The sequence below is a fragment of the Panthera tigris genome, chromosome A3 (genome assembly GCF_018350195.1).
Source record: "Panthera tigris isolate Pti1 chromosome A3, P.tigris_Pti1_mat1.1, whole genome shotgun sequence".
NCBI classification, from domain to species: Eukaryota; Metazoa; Chordata; class Mammalia; order Carnivora; family Felidae; genus Panthera; species Panthera tigris.
Window position 1 is genome coordinate 15,906,909 of NC_056662.1, and position 16,544 is coordinate 15,923,452.

At 49.3% G+C, this 16,544-nt stretch overlaps 1 long non-coding RNA gene across 1 annotated transcript in view; it reads left to right on the forward strand.

Moving 5' to 3' along the window:
• LOC122237184 overlaps nt 1-16,168 on the forward strand; it is a 40,109-nt gene extending 23,941 nt beyond the window's left edge. Inside the window, exon 4 of the long non-coding RNA XR_006215419.1 lies at nt 15,593-16,168. This is a non-coding gene — a long non-coding RNA (uncharacterized LOC122237184). The remainder of the gene's footprint in view (nt 1-15,592) is intronic.
• Nucleotides 16,169-16,544: the final 376 nt, after the last annotated feature.

Below are 16,544 nucleotides of genomic sequence, written 5' to 3' on the forward strand. Positions count from 1 at the left end.
TAAATCAATAGTTATTTCTTCTTTCCCTCAATTTTATCATTGCAAGGGCACCATAACAATAGTCCAGGGAGTTTGGGAAATAGAGATGGGGAAGGGTGGGGAATCTATCAACGGGGCCCCCATCACCCCCATCCAGTGGTATTTACATCTTTGCTGTTCCTTTCCCAGCCTTGTCCATCTGTCAGCTAGCTCGAGGCTTGGAACACAGCACGTTGGTCAAAACGCATTTGAATGAATTAACAAACATACGTTGTTTTCAGATATGATGACTGGGTATTTTTTCAGCCTGCTTTTGTTTACTTATCGTAAACATTTTCCATGTGACAACCAGTCTTTATATTGAAGATAATAGAAGAAAATTAGAAACTACCCCATGTCCCCAAACAAGGAAACAGTCATTTATGGAAGAGCAAGCCTAAGGAGTGTTATGAATTCGTCATGGACATTTTTTTTTTCATATAAGATTTTTTTTTCCCTCTTTTTGGGACACGTTAGTGTTTCCATACTGGGAAAAGGGTGTCCCAGGATTTACCTGTCCCCGGAAACAAAGCAGATTCCATTGAAAAAGATGGAGATGTTAGCCATCAGGGAAAAGCACACCAACACCCCAATGAGATCCGGCTACACTCCCACTAGGATGGCTAAAAATAAAAATAAAAAAAGACCGACAGTAACAAGTGTTGGTAAGGATGTGAAGGAATTAGAACCTTCATATACTGCCGGTGGGAATGTAAGGTGGTGTAGCTGCTTTGGAAAATAGTCTGGCAGATCCTCACAAGGTTAAAAATAGAGCTACCCTATGACCCAGCATTTCCACCCTGGGGTATATACCCAAGAGGAATGAAACGTACATCCACACGTAACTGTTCACAGCAGCATTATTCATGAGAGCCGAAAGGTGGAAACAATCCAAGTGTCCTTCAGCTCGTGGATGGATCTATGAAATGTGGTCTTTCCACACAGGGGAATATTGGCCAGCAATACCAGGGAATGAAACACTGATTAAACATGGATGAACCATGAAAACATTATGCTAAGTGAAAGAAGGCTGTCACAGAAGACTGTGCAAGGTTTCCATTTTGTATGATTCCATTTACTTGAAGGGTCCGGAATAGGCAAATACATAGAAAGTTAACTGGGGTTGCCTAGGGCTGGAGGGGGAGGGAAATCAGCAGGAGAGATGGGAAGGACTACAAATGGGTCTGGGGGATGCTGAAGAGGTTGCAAAAGTGATTGTGAGAAATATACTCAAAAGCCATTGAATTGCACACTTTAAACGAGTACATTGTCAGGCATGTAGATTTTATCCCCATAAAGCTGTTGTGGGTCTTTCAAAAAAGGCTGGAGACCCACGATGACGATGGAAATATACAGCACCATTTACTGAGAGCTGGACCATGGGCCAGGTACTTGTCAATGTCATTTCACTTCCAAAGTAACCCTGCTAGGTTATTTCCCCTGTTATACAGATGAGAACACTGAGGTTCTGAGGGTTTGAGTAACTGGCCCAAAGGTCACTCAGTTCTTCAGTGGTACAGCTGTGATTTGAACCCAGATCCATGCTCAATGTAGAAGTGCTTTTGCCGTTGTAGTTCTGGCTCAAGATGGTGACGTAGAAGGATCCTGAACTCTCCTCCTCCCAGACACTGGATATACTGGATATGCAGCTACTTACAGAACAATTAGCTGAATGACTCCCACACATCAGGCGAAGGAGAAAAAACCCACATCGAAGCAGGTAGGAGAGGCTGAGACACATTCTCACCACAAAACTCCCCCCTAGTGGGGAGACTCACAATTGGGAGGGAACACAAAACCTCTGAGCTTCTCCCTGAGGAGTGAAGGGTTTGAACTCTGCATCTGGTACCCCAACTTTGAAGACCTGCCTCTGAAGTACCTTTATCGCCTCCTTGGGAGGAGCCAGGAGCTGGGGCACCAGGACAGCTGGACAGATAAATGTACAGCAACAGGACAGGTGGGGCCCAGGGCCGGGGGGCTCCTCCCTGCCCTTTACCTGGCCTGGGCAGCCAGAGGTCACAGTCAGGGCTCTCTATCGCTCCCTCAGGCCTTCTCCCAGCGTCTCCCTGTCCAGGACCCTTCAAGCAGACACCTGGCAAAGTGCTGTCCAAAAGCACCAGGACTGGTTTGGCAAACAGAATCTGCTCCAACCTGTCCACCGGGAAGCCCTCAGGTGTTCCTATCTTTACTGTACGGAGATAATCATACATGTGCACAGAGGTGTGTGGACAAAGATGTTCATCACAGCATTGTTTCTAACAGGGGAAAACTAGAAAGAACCCAAGTGCCCAGCATGGAGGGACTGGTTACCATACAACAGAACGCAGTGGAAGAATCTGACGCAGGCCTCAGAGCTCCCGCACCCCTGCTGGCCACCCCGCTGTCCCCCACCACCCAGACACCCCCTGGTTGCATCTTACCATCTCAGTGCACTAAACTCCTTATGGTCCCCAAATCCCCCCCACGTTTCTGTCTTCTCCGAGGTTCCCACTTGCTGTTTCCTCTGCCTGCAATCCCACTTCCTCTTTTTTAAAAATATATTTTTTTAAATTTTTTTTTAACGTTTTATTTATTTTTGAGACAGAGACAGAGCATGAGCAGGGGAGGGTCAGAGAGAGGGAGACACAGAATCCGAAACAGGCTCCAGGCTCTGAACTGTCAGCCCAGAGCCCGATGCGGGGCTCAAACTCACGGACCGCGAGATCATGACCTGAGCCTAAGTCAGACGCCCAACCGATTGAGCCACCCAGGCGCCCCTTAAAAATATTTTTTTAATGTATGTTTATTTTTTGAGAGAGAGAGACAGAAAGAGCATAAGTGGGGGAGGGTAGATTGAGAGGGAGACTCCAGGCTCTGAGCTGTCAGCACAGAGACCAATGCGGGGCTCGAACCCACGAACTGTGAGATCATGACCTGAGCTGAAGTCGGATGCTTAACTGACTGAGCCACCCAGGTGCCCCTTTTAAAAAATGTTTCTTAGTGTTTTTTTTATTTTTTATTTTTGAAGTATTATTCTCTGGCTCCTGGGCAGGGGGAGGGCCCCCCTGGTGCTTCCACATCAGAACACGGTCACACTCTCTGGGACTGACCAGGTAACGGTCTGCTACCCATGCTGGATGCCAGAACATGAGGCTACTATCTTTCTGGCTATTTGCAGTATCTACTCTCAGAGCAGACATCTTTCAGTGAATTTCTTGGCAACTAGAATAAAAGCCAGACTTGTTTTCATGGTCTACAAGGCCTCACGTGTTCCAGTCAGAGCTCACTTCTTCAACTCACCTGTAATTTTTCTCACTACTCTGCTCACTGACCAAGATGGTTCTCCAACGTGCATTTCTGCCTCAGGACCTTTGCATTTGCCTATTTCCTCTACCTGGAATGAATGACCCAGTGATCAAGACCTAGTCCTTCACCTCAAGTTGCTCATAGTCTGGTGGAGGAGGCAGACACATAAACCGGCCCTACTCTGGGCCCTGTTCTACTTGACTGTCAAGTGAAGGTGGCCATCTGCCAGTCCCTCTCCCCTCCCCCCCATCCCTTGCAGGCCATTAGAGGGTCCTGGGCCAGAGTGGAGCCTGTTCAGCACAGCATGCAGGGCCCAGCAGGTGTGAATGGTGGTCTGGTCATTTTGTAAGGAGGTGGCGGCTGGGGGCTCAGCTCCCTGACTCCCTGACGGACCGGGGGTAGGGGCAGGGGAAGAGGGAACACAATGGCAGGCTGTTTCCTACTTTGTCCCCGGCCGTACCCAGCTGGGTTCAGCAGCCCCTGCTCTGAGATCACTGCCACCAGGTGCAGCTGGCCTTTAGCAGGGCCCAGCGGGCAGGGCCTCCACAGGGTCAGGTGTCTGGTGAGCAGATCTCCCCTTCCCCAGCCAGGAGGGATTGGGGCAGGCTGCAGGGCACCTCCAGCCCTGGTGCCTTTCCTATTGTGAGTCTCTCTTTGCACAAACTTGACTCCTCTCCTCCCAGGAGGGGCCCCAGAGAGCACAGGATGCTAGAGGCCCCGAATAATCAGTTTTCAGGCACTCCCCTCTGCTCTTTTGGCCCATTCCTGGCCCCCCTACTACTTAAGGGAATAGAGTGTGTGTCCTTTACCTAGACTCACTCTGCTGCCCTACAGAATCCTTTTATTCCTGTTTCCCTAGTGGAAAAAGATGATTGTGAACCTTTATTTGTCTAGCAGGTAACTTTCAGTAAATTGAAGCAGTATGTGAAGTCACTAGGACAGCACCCAGTAGGGTTCCTTATTCCTTTTTGAGGAGGCTAAAGCTTTGAAAGATTGTGAACACAGGGATTCAGGGAGGAAAGAGGCCTAGAAACTCATCAGGTACCTAAGATGTGATGAGCACTTTATAATCAGGATCTAATTTCAGGGGTGCCTGGGTGGCTCAGTCGGTTGAACATACAACTCTTGATTTCGGCTCAGGTCATGATCCCAGGGTCCTGGGTTGGATCCTGACATCCATGCTTAGCGAGGAGCCTGCCCGGGATTCTCTCTCTGCCCCTCCCCCACTTACACGTGTGTGCATGCACTCTTTCTCAAAAAAAAAAAAAAAAGTATAGTCAGGATCTGATCTCACCTTCAGTCCTTCAAGGTCAGCACGTTAGTCTTTGTTCAGCAGGTGAGGTCACAGGCTGAGAGAGGTGAAGTGAGGTGATTGCTCAAGGAGTCCTCAGAGCCAAGTGGTGGTGGATCTCAGACTCAAAGTCAAGTTTGGCCACCTGTTAAAGCCAGTGCCCTTAATCTCGGTGTTTACTGCACGTTAGCTGCATAGTCACACTAAGAGGTAGGTCATGGGCGATTTCGCTCCAGGAAGAAAACAGAGGGTGAGAGAAACTGACAGATTGTCAGTATCCTGCAGCAGGTAAGACAGAAAGCTCTGGTTATTTGTACCAGCTCAGGATAAGAAGGAGTGGCAGGGTCTTTGAAGGTCATCTATCCCAGCCCTCTCGTTTTACAGAGGAGAAAACTGAGACCCAGAGAAGGGAAGCAACTTACCCAATGTGACACGGTTAGCAGAAGAATACTCAGGGCTCTTCCTCTCCTACCAGAGTGGTTTGAGTTCACGGGCAGGGATGGCAGCTCACCATCACCACCTTCCTTCAGCAGTAGGTCAGTCCCCAGGCTCTGCATGACTGTCTCGCCATCTCACAGGAATCACGTTGGTCCCATTAATGGATACTATTATGCAGATTGGACTTGGTGATCTTAGAGGCCTCGTTAAGACACATGCAGTCAGAAGGCGGGGAGACAGGACCTTTGTCAGGCTAGGTTCCGCAGAGAAACAGAACCAGTAGAAGATTGTGTGTGTGTGTGTGTGTGTGTGTGTGTGTGTGTGTGTGTGTACACAGAGTGAAGGGGAAGGTGGGAAAGACGGATTGATTTATATATTGGGTCACACAATATATAAGGCAAGTCCACCCACAATGTACTGGACAGGTCAGCAGACTAAAAACATAGACAGAATGTCCACGTTACAGCCTTGAAACAGAATTATTCTCATCTGCACAGACTGGAACCCCCTAATTCCAGCCATTTATTTTTTTGTTTCTTTTTTTTTTAATTTTAAAAAATTATTTTAAAATTAATTTGTTTTTGAGAGACAGAGAGGGACAGAGCATGAGCAGGAGAGGGGGAAGGGAGACACAGCATTTGAAGCAGGCTCCAGGCTCTGAGCTGTCAGCACGGCACTCAAACTCACACACCGTGAGATCATGACCTGAGCTGAAGTCAGATGCTTAACCGACTGAGCCACCCAGGCACCTCCCCTCCCATTCCAGTCATTTAATGTGGTGATCCAAAGCATGAGCTCTGAAGTCAAAGAATCTGTTTGTACCACCTGTATGGGTTCTGTAAACTAACCTGGTTATTTAGTCTCTTTGAGCCTTGATTTCCTCCTATGTAAAATGGGCTTTATGACTACCTGTTTTCTAGGATTTGCCTTAAGGATTAGGCATAAGCAACACCCGACACAGAGCCTAGTACATAGTGTGCACTCAACTCATATTAGCTATCATCATCATCATTGTATATGTGTGAGTGGTTAAGGAATCAGATGATGGATGAGAAAGATTTTGGAAGTCAAGTCATAGAACGAACGTCTGAAGGAAGCCAGGTTATACTGGGCAAGAACCGAACCTGAACACTGCCCTCCGGTGTCTGCAGAGCTGTAATGAGATGGGGAAGGGGCACCTGGGTGGCTTAGTTGGTTGAGCGTCCTACTCTTGATTTTGGCTCAGGTCATGATCTTGCGGTCGTGGGATCAAGCCCCACATCGGGCTCTGCACCAACAGCACGGAGCCTGCTTGAGATTCTCTCTCTCCTTCTCTCTCTGCTCCCCACCCCCACTCATGCTCTCTCTCTCTCTTGAAATAAAAAAAGAAATGGGAAGAAGCTGGCAGTAACCAATGATTTCTGGGTCCCTAGGGAAGATGAGGACCCAAGAGGGAACTGAAGGCAGTTAGTGGTCAGCTTGACAAAAGAACTTCCCACAATCAGAGTTTTGAGTTATGATAGCATAGGATTTTAGTGAGCTTCCCATCCCAGGGGGTATGCAGAGCCAGAGTCAGTGGGAAGCTGTCAGAGAGAGGATTCCTGCACTGGTAGGAGGTTGAAGAAAGACTTATGAGGTCCTTTGTTTGGCCTTGATCTCTCTGGAGATCCCTGTTTGGCCACATAGCCAGTGAGAGGTCAAGTCAGGGTTATGGGCAATACCTTCCTCTCCTCCTCTGCCTGTCCTCTCTGTACTTCTATTCCTTAAACACAGCAAAGTTCCCACCCCACTACCACTGGGCCTTTGTACATGCTGTATCCTCTCCATAGAATTGCATCAGATTTTGTGGGCCTGACACATATAAAGCTGGAGACTTTCTTTAAGAAAAAACCCCCCAAAATCAGACAAAAATGTGAATAGTTAGAATGAGAAACAAAACCACAACAAAATTTAAAAAGTTCATAAATGCTACACAATGTCCAGAAAAACAATATAATATTTATGTTAATCACCTGATATGCTGCCATAATACCTTTATTCCTACATTTTGGTTATATACTTTTGGGGAAATCTCTTCATGTGACATTTTCTTTAGAGAGAATAAGAAGATAACTTAGTTTTCTTTAGCACAGGTGACCCAAAGTTTTTTTCCCCCGTTGTCAATAGTTTCAAAAAGTTCCTTCAACTTCACAAGTCATTATTGGTAATGTCAAAGGTCTTAGGATTACTGTCAAATTTCAAAAAACTTCGAGATCAAGGATCATAGAGGATCTCAGGACTTGCAGGTTTCCTTGATTACCAACCTTAAAAATTATTTGCATCGATGTCACCTCTCAACCAGTTTCTTGTCCACATCCTGTTTGTGTTGGTGTAGTTTGAGTTTTATTATTTTTTATTTTCATCGATGTCAGTATTCTGTGACAGCTTCCCCTTAGCTAGATACCCAAAATGCCACGGCAGCTCCCCCGATACCCAAAAGGAGGGGAAGTGTGACAGGGAGGAAGTTGGAGAGGGGAGAGGCAGCATTCTTAATTGCAGTGGAAATAGCTTGCTTTGGCGGACTCTACAATAGCATGTGATCCTGAGTGTGCATTGTTGGGGCCCCTCCCAGGTCACTGGAAGTCGCCTGGCAAGTGAGGGGCTCTAGAGCTTAAGCTTTGTGAGTTTCACCGTAAGCCCGAGAAATCCCCTTCCACCTCTCTGCAGCACGAGATCCCCACCATGCCCACCCCATGCACCTCGAGCATCGCTTCTTCTAGGAGGCCTCCAGAGCCAGTTCGCTGCCCCAGGATGCTGGAGACCAAGTCTGTCTAGCTCACTGTTTGCCCTCAGTATATTTTGAGCAGTACCTGGTATACAGTAGACTCATAGGCTCAGAAGGCTGAAGTGACCTACCAGGGTCACCCAGACAGTAACTGCCAGGGCTGGGAATCCACCTGGAAGGAAGGAACTAACGAACGAACGGAGGGAGGGAAGGAAGGAAGGAAGAAAAGGAAGGAAGGAAGAGACGAGGAAGAGGGGGGAGGAAAGGATGGAGGGAAGGAAGTATTGAGGGAAGGAAGGAGAAGGAAGAAGAGAGGGAGGGAAGGAAGGAAGAAGAAGGAAGAGAGAGGCAAGGAAGGAAGGAAGGAGGGAGAGAAGGAAGAAAAGAAGGAAGGAGGAAGAGAGGGAAGGAAGTAGGGAGGGGAGGGAGGGAGGAAGAAAAAAAGAGAAAGGAAGAAGAGAGAAGGAAGGAGGGGAGGGAGAAAGGGAGGGAGGAAGTAACCTCAGCTTCCCAGATGAACCGCACACCGCGGACAGAGAAATATACTTCTTGCCGGATCCCTCAGAGCCCTAGCCAGCCTGCTTCCCTTCCTCGGTCCTGCACAGCTGACTGGGAACTCAGGGAGGAGGTCCTCTGAGACCCTCAACAGGAATCTCCCTCCCGGGCACCATTGTGAAGCACAGAAGAGAGTGTCGACCCGGGTTTGAATCTCCAGGCCACCCCTTAGCAGCCCTATAGACTTGAGAAAGTTGGCCTCATCGTTATGCACCTCAATGTCCTCATCTATAATATGGGGTTTTTTTTAATATTAAAAAAAATTTTTTTTAACGTTTATTTTTGAGACAGAGACAGAGCATGAACGGGGGAGGGTCAGAGAGAGAGGGAGACACCAAATCTGAAGCAGGCTCCAGGCTCTAAGCTGTCAGCACAGAGCCCGACGTGGGACTCGAACTCACGAACTGTGAGATCATGACCGAGCCGAAGTCGGACACGAGCACGCGCAGGGGAGGGGCAGAGAGATGGGGAGAGAGGAGCTCAGATACGGGGCTCGAACTCACATCATGACCTGAGCCAAAGTCTAATGCTTAACCGACTGAGCCACCCAGGCGCCCCCTATAAAATGGGTCTTATGGCCGCACCTTGGTGGTGTTCGACCAGCAGAAGTGCTCTGGTCCCAGAGTAAGTGGTAACATCGCCTTTGTGAAGCGAGGCCTGAGCAGAAGGCTTTTCTTCCTCCTTTGCCGTCTCAACGCTCCCCAACCCCCGGCCCAGGGGGCCTCACCCCGGGCTTCTGACGCTGCCTTGCTGATGTCCACCAAGATGATCAACCTGCTTGTTACAGTCAAGTGACTTGGAATCCACGTGCATCCCCCCATCCGCCTCTCGCTTTGAGGGCGAGGGCTGGCTCACCCCCGTGAGGGGTCAGGTGAGGGCCAGCCTCACACCCACAGAAGTCACAAGGCAGCTGCCCCAGGACTCTAAGTTCCTGTCATCGGGGCCAGACCTTCTCACTACACGTCCCCAGGGCCTGGCCCAGGGTCACACCCAGAAAATGTTGGTTGGGAATTAAGGTTGACACTGACACACTGCCTGCCCCAAAACAGTCAGCCCTGACTCACTACAGTGGTTGCTGGGGACTGGCCGGGGCCGGGGGCGGGGGTGGGGGCGGGGGTTGCATCTCCAGTGTTCTCTGCACCGTGATCAGCTGTGCTATGTGGCTCTCTTATTTCCCTACAGCCTCTGAGATAGATCCCTTTCCCCATTTCACAGAGGTGAAGGCTGAGGCTGGGGCAAAGCACTTGCCTGAACCCTCCCACACACTGAACCCTAGAGCCTGGAAGGGACATTCCCACCCGTGGACTCTGCCTGGGCCCTCCCTAGCAGTCATTAGGCCTAGAATTTCCCCCTCAGGGAGTCCTTCTTTTCGATTAAGGACTGGGCCACTGCTAAAATGTAACGCAGTGACAAATAGCTCTAATATTTAGTTTTAAAAATCCAACACTGTTTTCCACCCAGAGGTCAAAACAGCTGTGAGCTCCTCAAGGGAAGGAAGGGTTTCCTGGGGGTTCTCACGTCCTCCTTCTCTGTCGTGGGGCCTGGTGTGGAGTAGGCATGCAGTAGATGTTTGTGGAATGAGCTGTGCGAGTGCAAAACGAGGGGGAGGCCGCCGCCTCACCGATAGACTCCTGCGGGAGGCCGCCTGGCACGGAGGCCACGGAATGAACAGCAGGGGTCCAGGGGAGGACCTGGGGAGTGGCCCTAGGCGGTGGCTGAGCCACCAGACAAAAGGAGTGGGCAGGGGGAGGACCCGTGGCTGGCCCACGCTGGACTGTGGTGGGACCAGGATACATGCCTTAGGAATTTTAAAGCCTTGAAAGTTGGGGCTGCTTGTTATGGCAACCTATTCTGACTAATACAGCTTCTTCCGGAAAGTCGGAAATCGGGTAGCACTGGGCTCACTTTTCCACGCGGCAACGTTAAGCTGCCCCTTTCAGCCTGGCTGGGATTTTCTAGCTCACCTGATCCCTGACCTCAGTCTTCCTGATTGAGGCACACAGAAGACAAGGGACCAGTTCGAGGTCACAGTGTATTGGTGGGCAGAGCTGAACTTGGACTGAAGTCTCACGGCTCCTGGTCCAGGATTCTTTCTTAAGTTCTTTACTTGCGAGCAGAGAGGAAGTGAGAAAAGAGGGAGAGGTTGAAAGTCTAGGGCCCTTTGGGGGTAAAGGGGGAGCTAAGTGGCAAAGAAGGGAAGGGGGCACCCCATGTAGTGGAGGGTGTGAAAAGATGGGGGAACCATGACTGCTCTGATTCCAGTTTGCAGAAGGCTCAGAAATGCCCTACGGGCAAAATCAGGCGCCTTCCCCAAGGGGCTAGACCTGCGTCTGGCCTGGAGGCCTGACCCCAATCCTCCCTTTCTCTCTCCCTCTTGGGAAAGAGCCCACGTCCCTGGTTGCCAAAGCTCCACTGAAAACACGCAGAAGCCAATTTTCCTTCCCAGACAATCACACCCAGAAAGAAACAATCTGCAAAATAATCCCCTGTCGAGGCCGTTGTGCCAGGAATGTGTGCGTCAGGAGGGCGGGGAGGGCACTCTGTGAAGGGTGGAGAGCCGTTGGAGGCGAGCCCTCTCCCAGTGGCTGTGCTGGGGGGCTTCGCCTGCTCCTTGAAGTCACCGTAACTCCCTAGTAACCCGCCAAGCATGCATTTCCCGGAGTGCATTTCCCAGACACGCCCCAACTAGTCTCCTCTGACACTTTTCTGCAAGTAAATCAGTGTCTTTGGTGGTGATTTTGTGGATGCCCAGGGGCTGCTGAGGGGCCGTGACTCCTTCTTTGGCTTTACCATATCACCTCCCAGACCAGACCCACGGAACCCATGGCCGCTTTGCCGGAAGCTCAGCTTGCTCGTGACTTTTCCACGCTGATGACCACCACCCACGCCCCTGCTCTGGCCACCGGGGCCCAGCGGGCTCCCCAGCTCAGACCCAGGAAGGTGCTTGGGGACTTGAATTTGCATCCAGCTGCCACTATCGCCAACAACCACCCACCATCCACATATTGACAGGAACAGAGAGAAATTACTACACTGAGGGTCTGGGTAGAGAAAGAAGAAAAGAGAATGTCCCTTCACAGCTGCTGGTGCAGAAAGACCCCACTAGGAAGCTTCAGGAATGAGTGAGGACCTTGGGCACAAGAGCCTGAGTTGTCCTTAAGGAACAATTGTGTGGTAGCTACACCAGATGTCCGTTAAACAATAATACCAGCAGGGGCACCTGGGTGGCTCCGTCGGTTAAGCATCTGACTCTTGATTTCAGCTCAGGTCATGATCTCACGGTTGGTGAGTTTGAGCCCTTGTGGGGCTCTGTGCTGACGGCGGGGAGCCTGCTTGGGATCCTCTCTCTACCTCTCTCTTTGCCCCTCCTCTGCTTGTGCTCTCTCTTTCAAAAATAATAATAACAATAATAACACCAGCAAACTGTACACGTCTACGACTCCTTCCCCGTACTTCTGAATCCAAGAAATTCTGAACAAAATAAGGTTAGTACCAAAATTCATTTGGTGCCCCAAATCTAACCTGAGCACATGTATAAATATTCATACATTCTTTTCTGCAGAAATATTAATGTGTTTAATTATGGGATGCTAACCCAGACCCCACTGGTGTGTTACATAACATAAGGTGTGTGCTTTGTCTTTTTTTTAAAAAAGATTTTATCTTGTTTTTTTAGAGTGTGAGCTGGGAAGAGGGACAGAGGGACAGACAGAATCTTAAGCAGGTTTCATGCTCAGCGCAGAGCCTGACGTGGGGCTCAGTCCCACGACCGGGGGATCATGACCTGAGCCAAAATCAAGAGTTGGATGTTCAACCAACTGAGCCACTGAGGCGCCCCTTTAAGGTTTTATTTTTAAGTAATCTCTACACCCAACGTGGGGCTCAAACTTACAACCCCGAGATCAAGAGTCAAACGCTTCACTGACCGAGCCAGCCAGGCGCCCCTGGTGTGTGCTTTCTAAAACCCAAAAGCTTCCAAAATCCCAAAACACACGAGGGCCCTGAGACATCAGGGTTTCAGATAAGAGATGGTGGCCTGTAAACATTCTAAGTGCTTTATATCTATTAACTCACTTGATCCTTGCAGAAACCTACGGAGTAGACTTGTTCTGACTATGATTCCCGTTTTATAGATGAGGAAACTGAGGCAGAGAGAGGTAAAGTGACTTGCTTCAGAGCTGGTGAGTGTTGGAGCTAGGGTTTGGCCCCCGCATCCTGGCTCCAGAGCGCACTCTCTGAGCTACTCCACCATCTGCCGGGGTAGGTGGTAACAGCAGGGATGAGCATGTTCAGCTACGTGCGCAGCAAGCACACGCCCGGGAGCGCGTGTGAGGAGCAGGTCTGCAGGGCGGCCACCCACCCGGTTTGCCCTGCAACTGTCCTGTGTCCCCAGAAACTCCTCAGTCCCACCAAACTAGGGCGGTCGGTCACCCTAGTTCTTGGGGACCATGTGCCCCTTTTCTTACCAGCATCACGAGCATCACGGTGCACGGAGGGGTCCCAGGGTCTGGAGGTGCGTGTTGTTCATGGAACATGGCTCCTCAACCAAAACCAGGATCTCCTGCAGGCACTTCACCAAGACACCGGGAGAAAACTCTGGAGGAAATGGTGACTGTGTCAGACTCACCGAGAGGCAATGTGTCTGTGTTCAGTCGTTTGTAAGGATAAGCGTGGCTCTACCTGGCTTTCCCCTTGAGCGTTGACTTTGGACTCCATTGTAAACACAGTGGAAATATTGCTTTGGAGGGAGATTTACTCTGATGTTCCAATTCAGAAATGACTAACTCTCATCCCCACCTTCAAATTTTAACTTGTTAAAGTCCACACTTCTCAGAAATGAGCCATATCAGAGATTTCTTTTTCCTAAGTACAAAGAAGAGGGCGGCAAGGCCGTCGCACTTGACAAGCAGGTTTGGGCTATGGAGGCGAGAGAGAAACATTCCCCAGGGTTAAGAGCAAGAGAGAACCCTGTGTGCTGAGGGCGCCCCAAGAATGCAGGCTGGAGGCTCCTGGTTAAACACGGCAGACTGAACACATTTATTCGCCTCCATTGTTTTTGAAATTCTAATAAAATGACATAAAAGCATTTTTAAAAATGCACACCTCTCCACTGGGACAAAGAGACCATGTGAGGAGCTCACAGCAGATGAGAACAGTCAACCAAACTCTAGAAGCTGGAAAACAGATGCTAGGCTGACTTGAGAAACCCAGAAAGTTGAACCCTGACTGTTCAGGGGAGCCATCAGGACACAAGACAACTGGAGATCAAAGGCTCAGGGATGAGAGAGACCAAGAACCTCCAAAGACCGAGGTGTAGGGCAGGACTGAAAACAGAAAGGCTGGTGGTTATCTGTCTGGCAGACGGCGGACTTCTAAGTCTCCTTCCCCAGCTGGCAAGGGCAGGACAGGACCTCCCGCCTCACAGCAGGAGGCTCACCCACGAGAGAGCCTGGGATGCTAATCTGTGATGTTCACCGGGGCTCAGCGCGGAGCCTGGAATATAGCAGGTCCTTGGTAAGTTGTTGCTGTCATTATTATATTCAGCTACCCTCTTTCGGTCTTATTCTCTGATTTTCTTCTCTTGGTCAGACAGGGCTGTAAAGACACCTGAGGCCTAGAAGGCAGAATCTGGCAGCCTGGCAACACCCCTCCGCCCATCCACACACCCTCCTCACACACCCAGTTCTTTGATGTGGCACAAATGGCTCATTGTCTCCTCTTCTTGAGCAGGTGGACCTCGCATTTTAGCTAGCTACCTTGCCTCCCGGCTATAAGCGTTTCTCAGTCTTCTTTTCAATTAGGTATGGCCATTTGACTATAAGAGTGGAAGTGGCATGAGGAAATCAGGAATTATCTTTAAAAGAGGAGAGCTCTTCCTTCACTCTGCTGTCTTGGGCTGCAGATGTGATGGCCAGTGCTCCAGCAGCCATGCTGGACAATGAGGATAAAGGCCACATGCTTGGGACGGCAGAGCAGAGAGATGGAAGGAGGCATCTGCACAGAGTTGCCATACTAGCCTGCGTTGCCCATCTTTGTACTTTTTTTTAATGTTTATTTTATTTATATTTGAGAGGGGAGGAGGGGCAGAGAGTGAGGGAGAGAGAGAATCCCAAACAGGTTCCGTGTGTGAGATCTTGACCTGAACTGAAATCAAGAATTGGATGCTTCGCCAACTGAACCACCAAGCGCCCCTGGACATCTTTTACAAGACAGAGAAATAAACTTCTTTCCAGTTTTGGCTACTGTTAGTTTAGAATTTTCTACTGTATGCAACTGATTCCAATTCTGCCTGGTTAAATTTGAGTTGGGGCAACACCTTCCTTGTCCTCTTTCCTATTCAGAGACCAGAATCAGCAGAGACTTTGGCTGTTATGAAGTCCACAGGGCCAGGGACAAAATCAGGCCCACAGATGTGTTTCTTAGCTCAATCAAAGTTTTTAAGATTCAGGAGGTATTGAACACTTTTTTTTTTCTTACCAGTGTGACTTTTTTCTTTATTAAAAAAAATTTTTTTTATGTTTCTTTATTTTTGTGTGTGTGAGAGAGAGATTATTTATTTATTTATTTATTTATTTATTTATTTTATTCATGAGAGATCATGAGCAAGGGAGGGAAGAGAGAGAGGGAGACACAGAATCGGAAGCAGGCTCCAGGTGCTGTCTGAGCACTCAGCACAGCTGGAACTCGAGAATGGTGACATCATGACCCGAGCGAAAGTTAGCTGCCCAACCAACTGAGCCACCCGGGCGCCCCTCTTTATTTTTTTTTATTAGTATTCTTAGAGCTTTACTTCTTGGTTTTAATTAAGTTTAAAATTTATGATTGAAGTGTAATTGTGACATTCTGGTAGTCTCAGGTGTACAACGTATTGATCTGACAATTCTATAAATTACTCTTGCTCACCGTGATAAGTATAGTCACCGTCTGTCTGAACACATTTTAAACATTGAAAGTGCGGTTTCTGGATTTCCTTGAACACTCAGAGGATTCGCGTTTCGGCACAGCAGCATTTCTATGGGGCATCTGCCGTCTCACTGCACAGTCCTTACCTCCACTGCTCTCCCACGAGTGAGGCATGTCTGTGTACTATTCCACGAGCTAGGTCTGGCCGCGTGTGTCTTAGCCCACAGAATCCTATGAGCTCGATTTGTATATGGGTTACGCTGCGAGTTAGGTATCTATGTGGGTTACCCTACGAATCAGGGATGGCTCTGTGTTATCCCACGAGCTCAGTGTGTATATGTGTTATCTCCACTCAACAGATGAGGAAGTTGAGGCCCAGAGAGGACCGGCCCTGAGTCACAGAGCTGCAAGCGGTGGAGCCAGGACTCCAGACTGTCTGCATTCCAAACTTGCTCTGTTGGTCTTTGAGTTTGCAACCCTTGACTTCCCAACCCCTTGCTGAAAGTTTCACAGAGGAAGACAATAGAGCCGAGGAGGAAGAAATAGTTGATGACCCTTGTCACATTGAATCAAATTGATGATGCTGGTTCCCCTGCTGCCCAGGAGCAAACCATGGAGAGGATGGGTTTTTTTCCTGCATATCCTCAGTGCCTGGTGCAGAGCCAACCGAGGGAACTACGTGCCAAACGAATGAGGTGACCCGCCCTCAGTCACACAGAGCCGGATGCGAACCCAGGGCTCCCGCCTGCCTACCCAGGCCTCTTCCCCCAGACCTGGCTGCTGTCCAACCTACCCTGCATCCCCTTGGATACTGGTAGAGGTCAAGAGCACAGGCTCTGAGTCTAGCATATTCACACCCAAATTCCAGCTTCATCTTTCACCACTTCGGGCCTTGATTTCTCCACCAGCAAATGGGGCTAATCATGGAACCTACATCATAGGGCTGCTGGGGGTGGGGGGGTGGGGATTTCTAGATGAAACCCTATGCCCGTGAATAACAGCGACCAGCATAAAATAGGTGCTCAATAAATAGTAGCTACTATTGTGACACAAATTTTGCATGAGTGTGTGCGGTAGGGAGGGGTTTACCTTTGTCTTGAAATTCTTTCCTTAGGCATCATCTTGCCCTCCCTTAATCCAAGGCAACCTGAGCCTGCACAGGGCTGGGACACAAGGTCATGCTCATTAAGGGCTTCCCATATACCTCAGAAGCTCAACAACAATAACCTTAATTGCCTACTTACATCCTATCATTCCACCAACGTGTAGCAAGTGCCTACTTTCCCCCAGGCCCTGGGTCAGGGCTGGGGA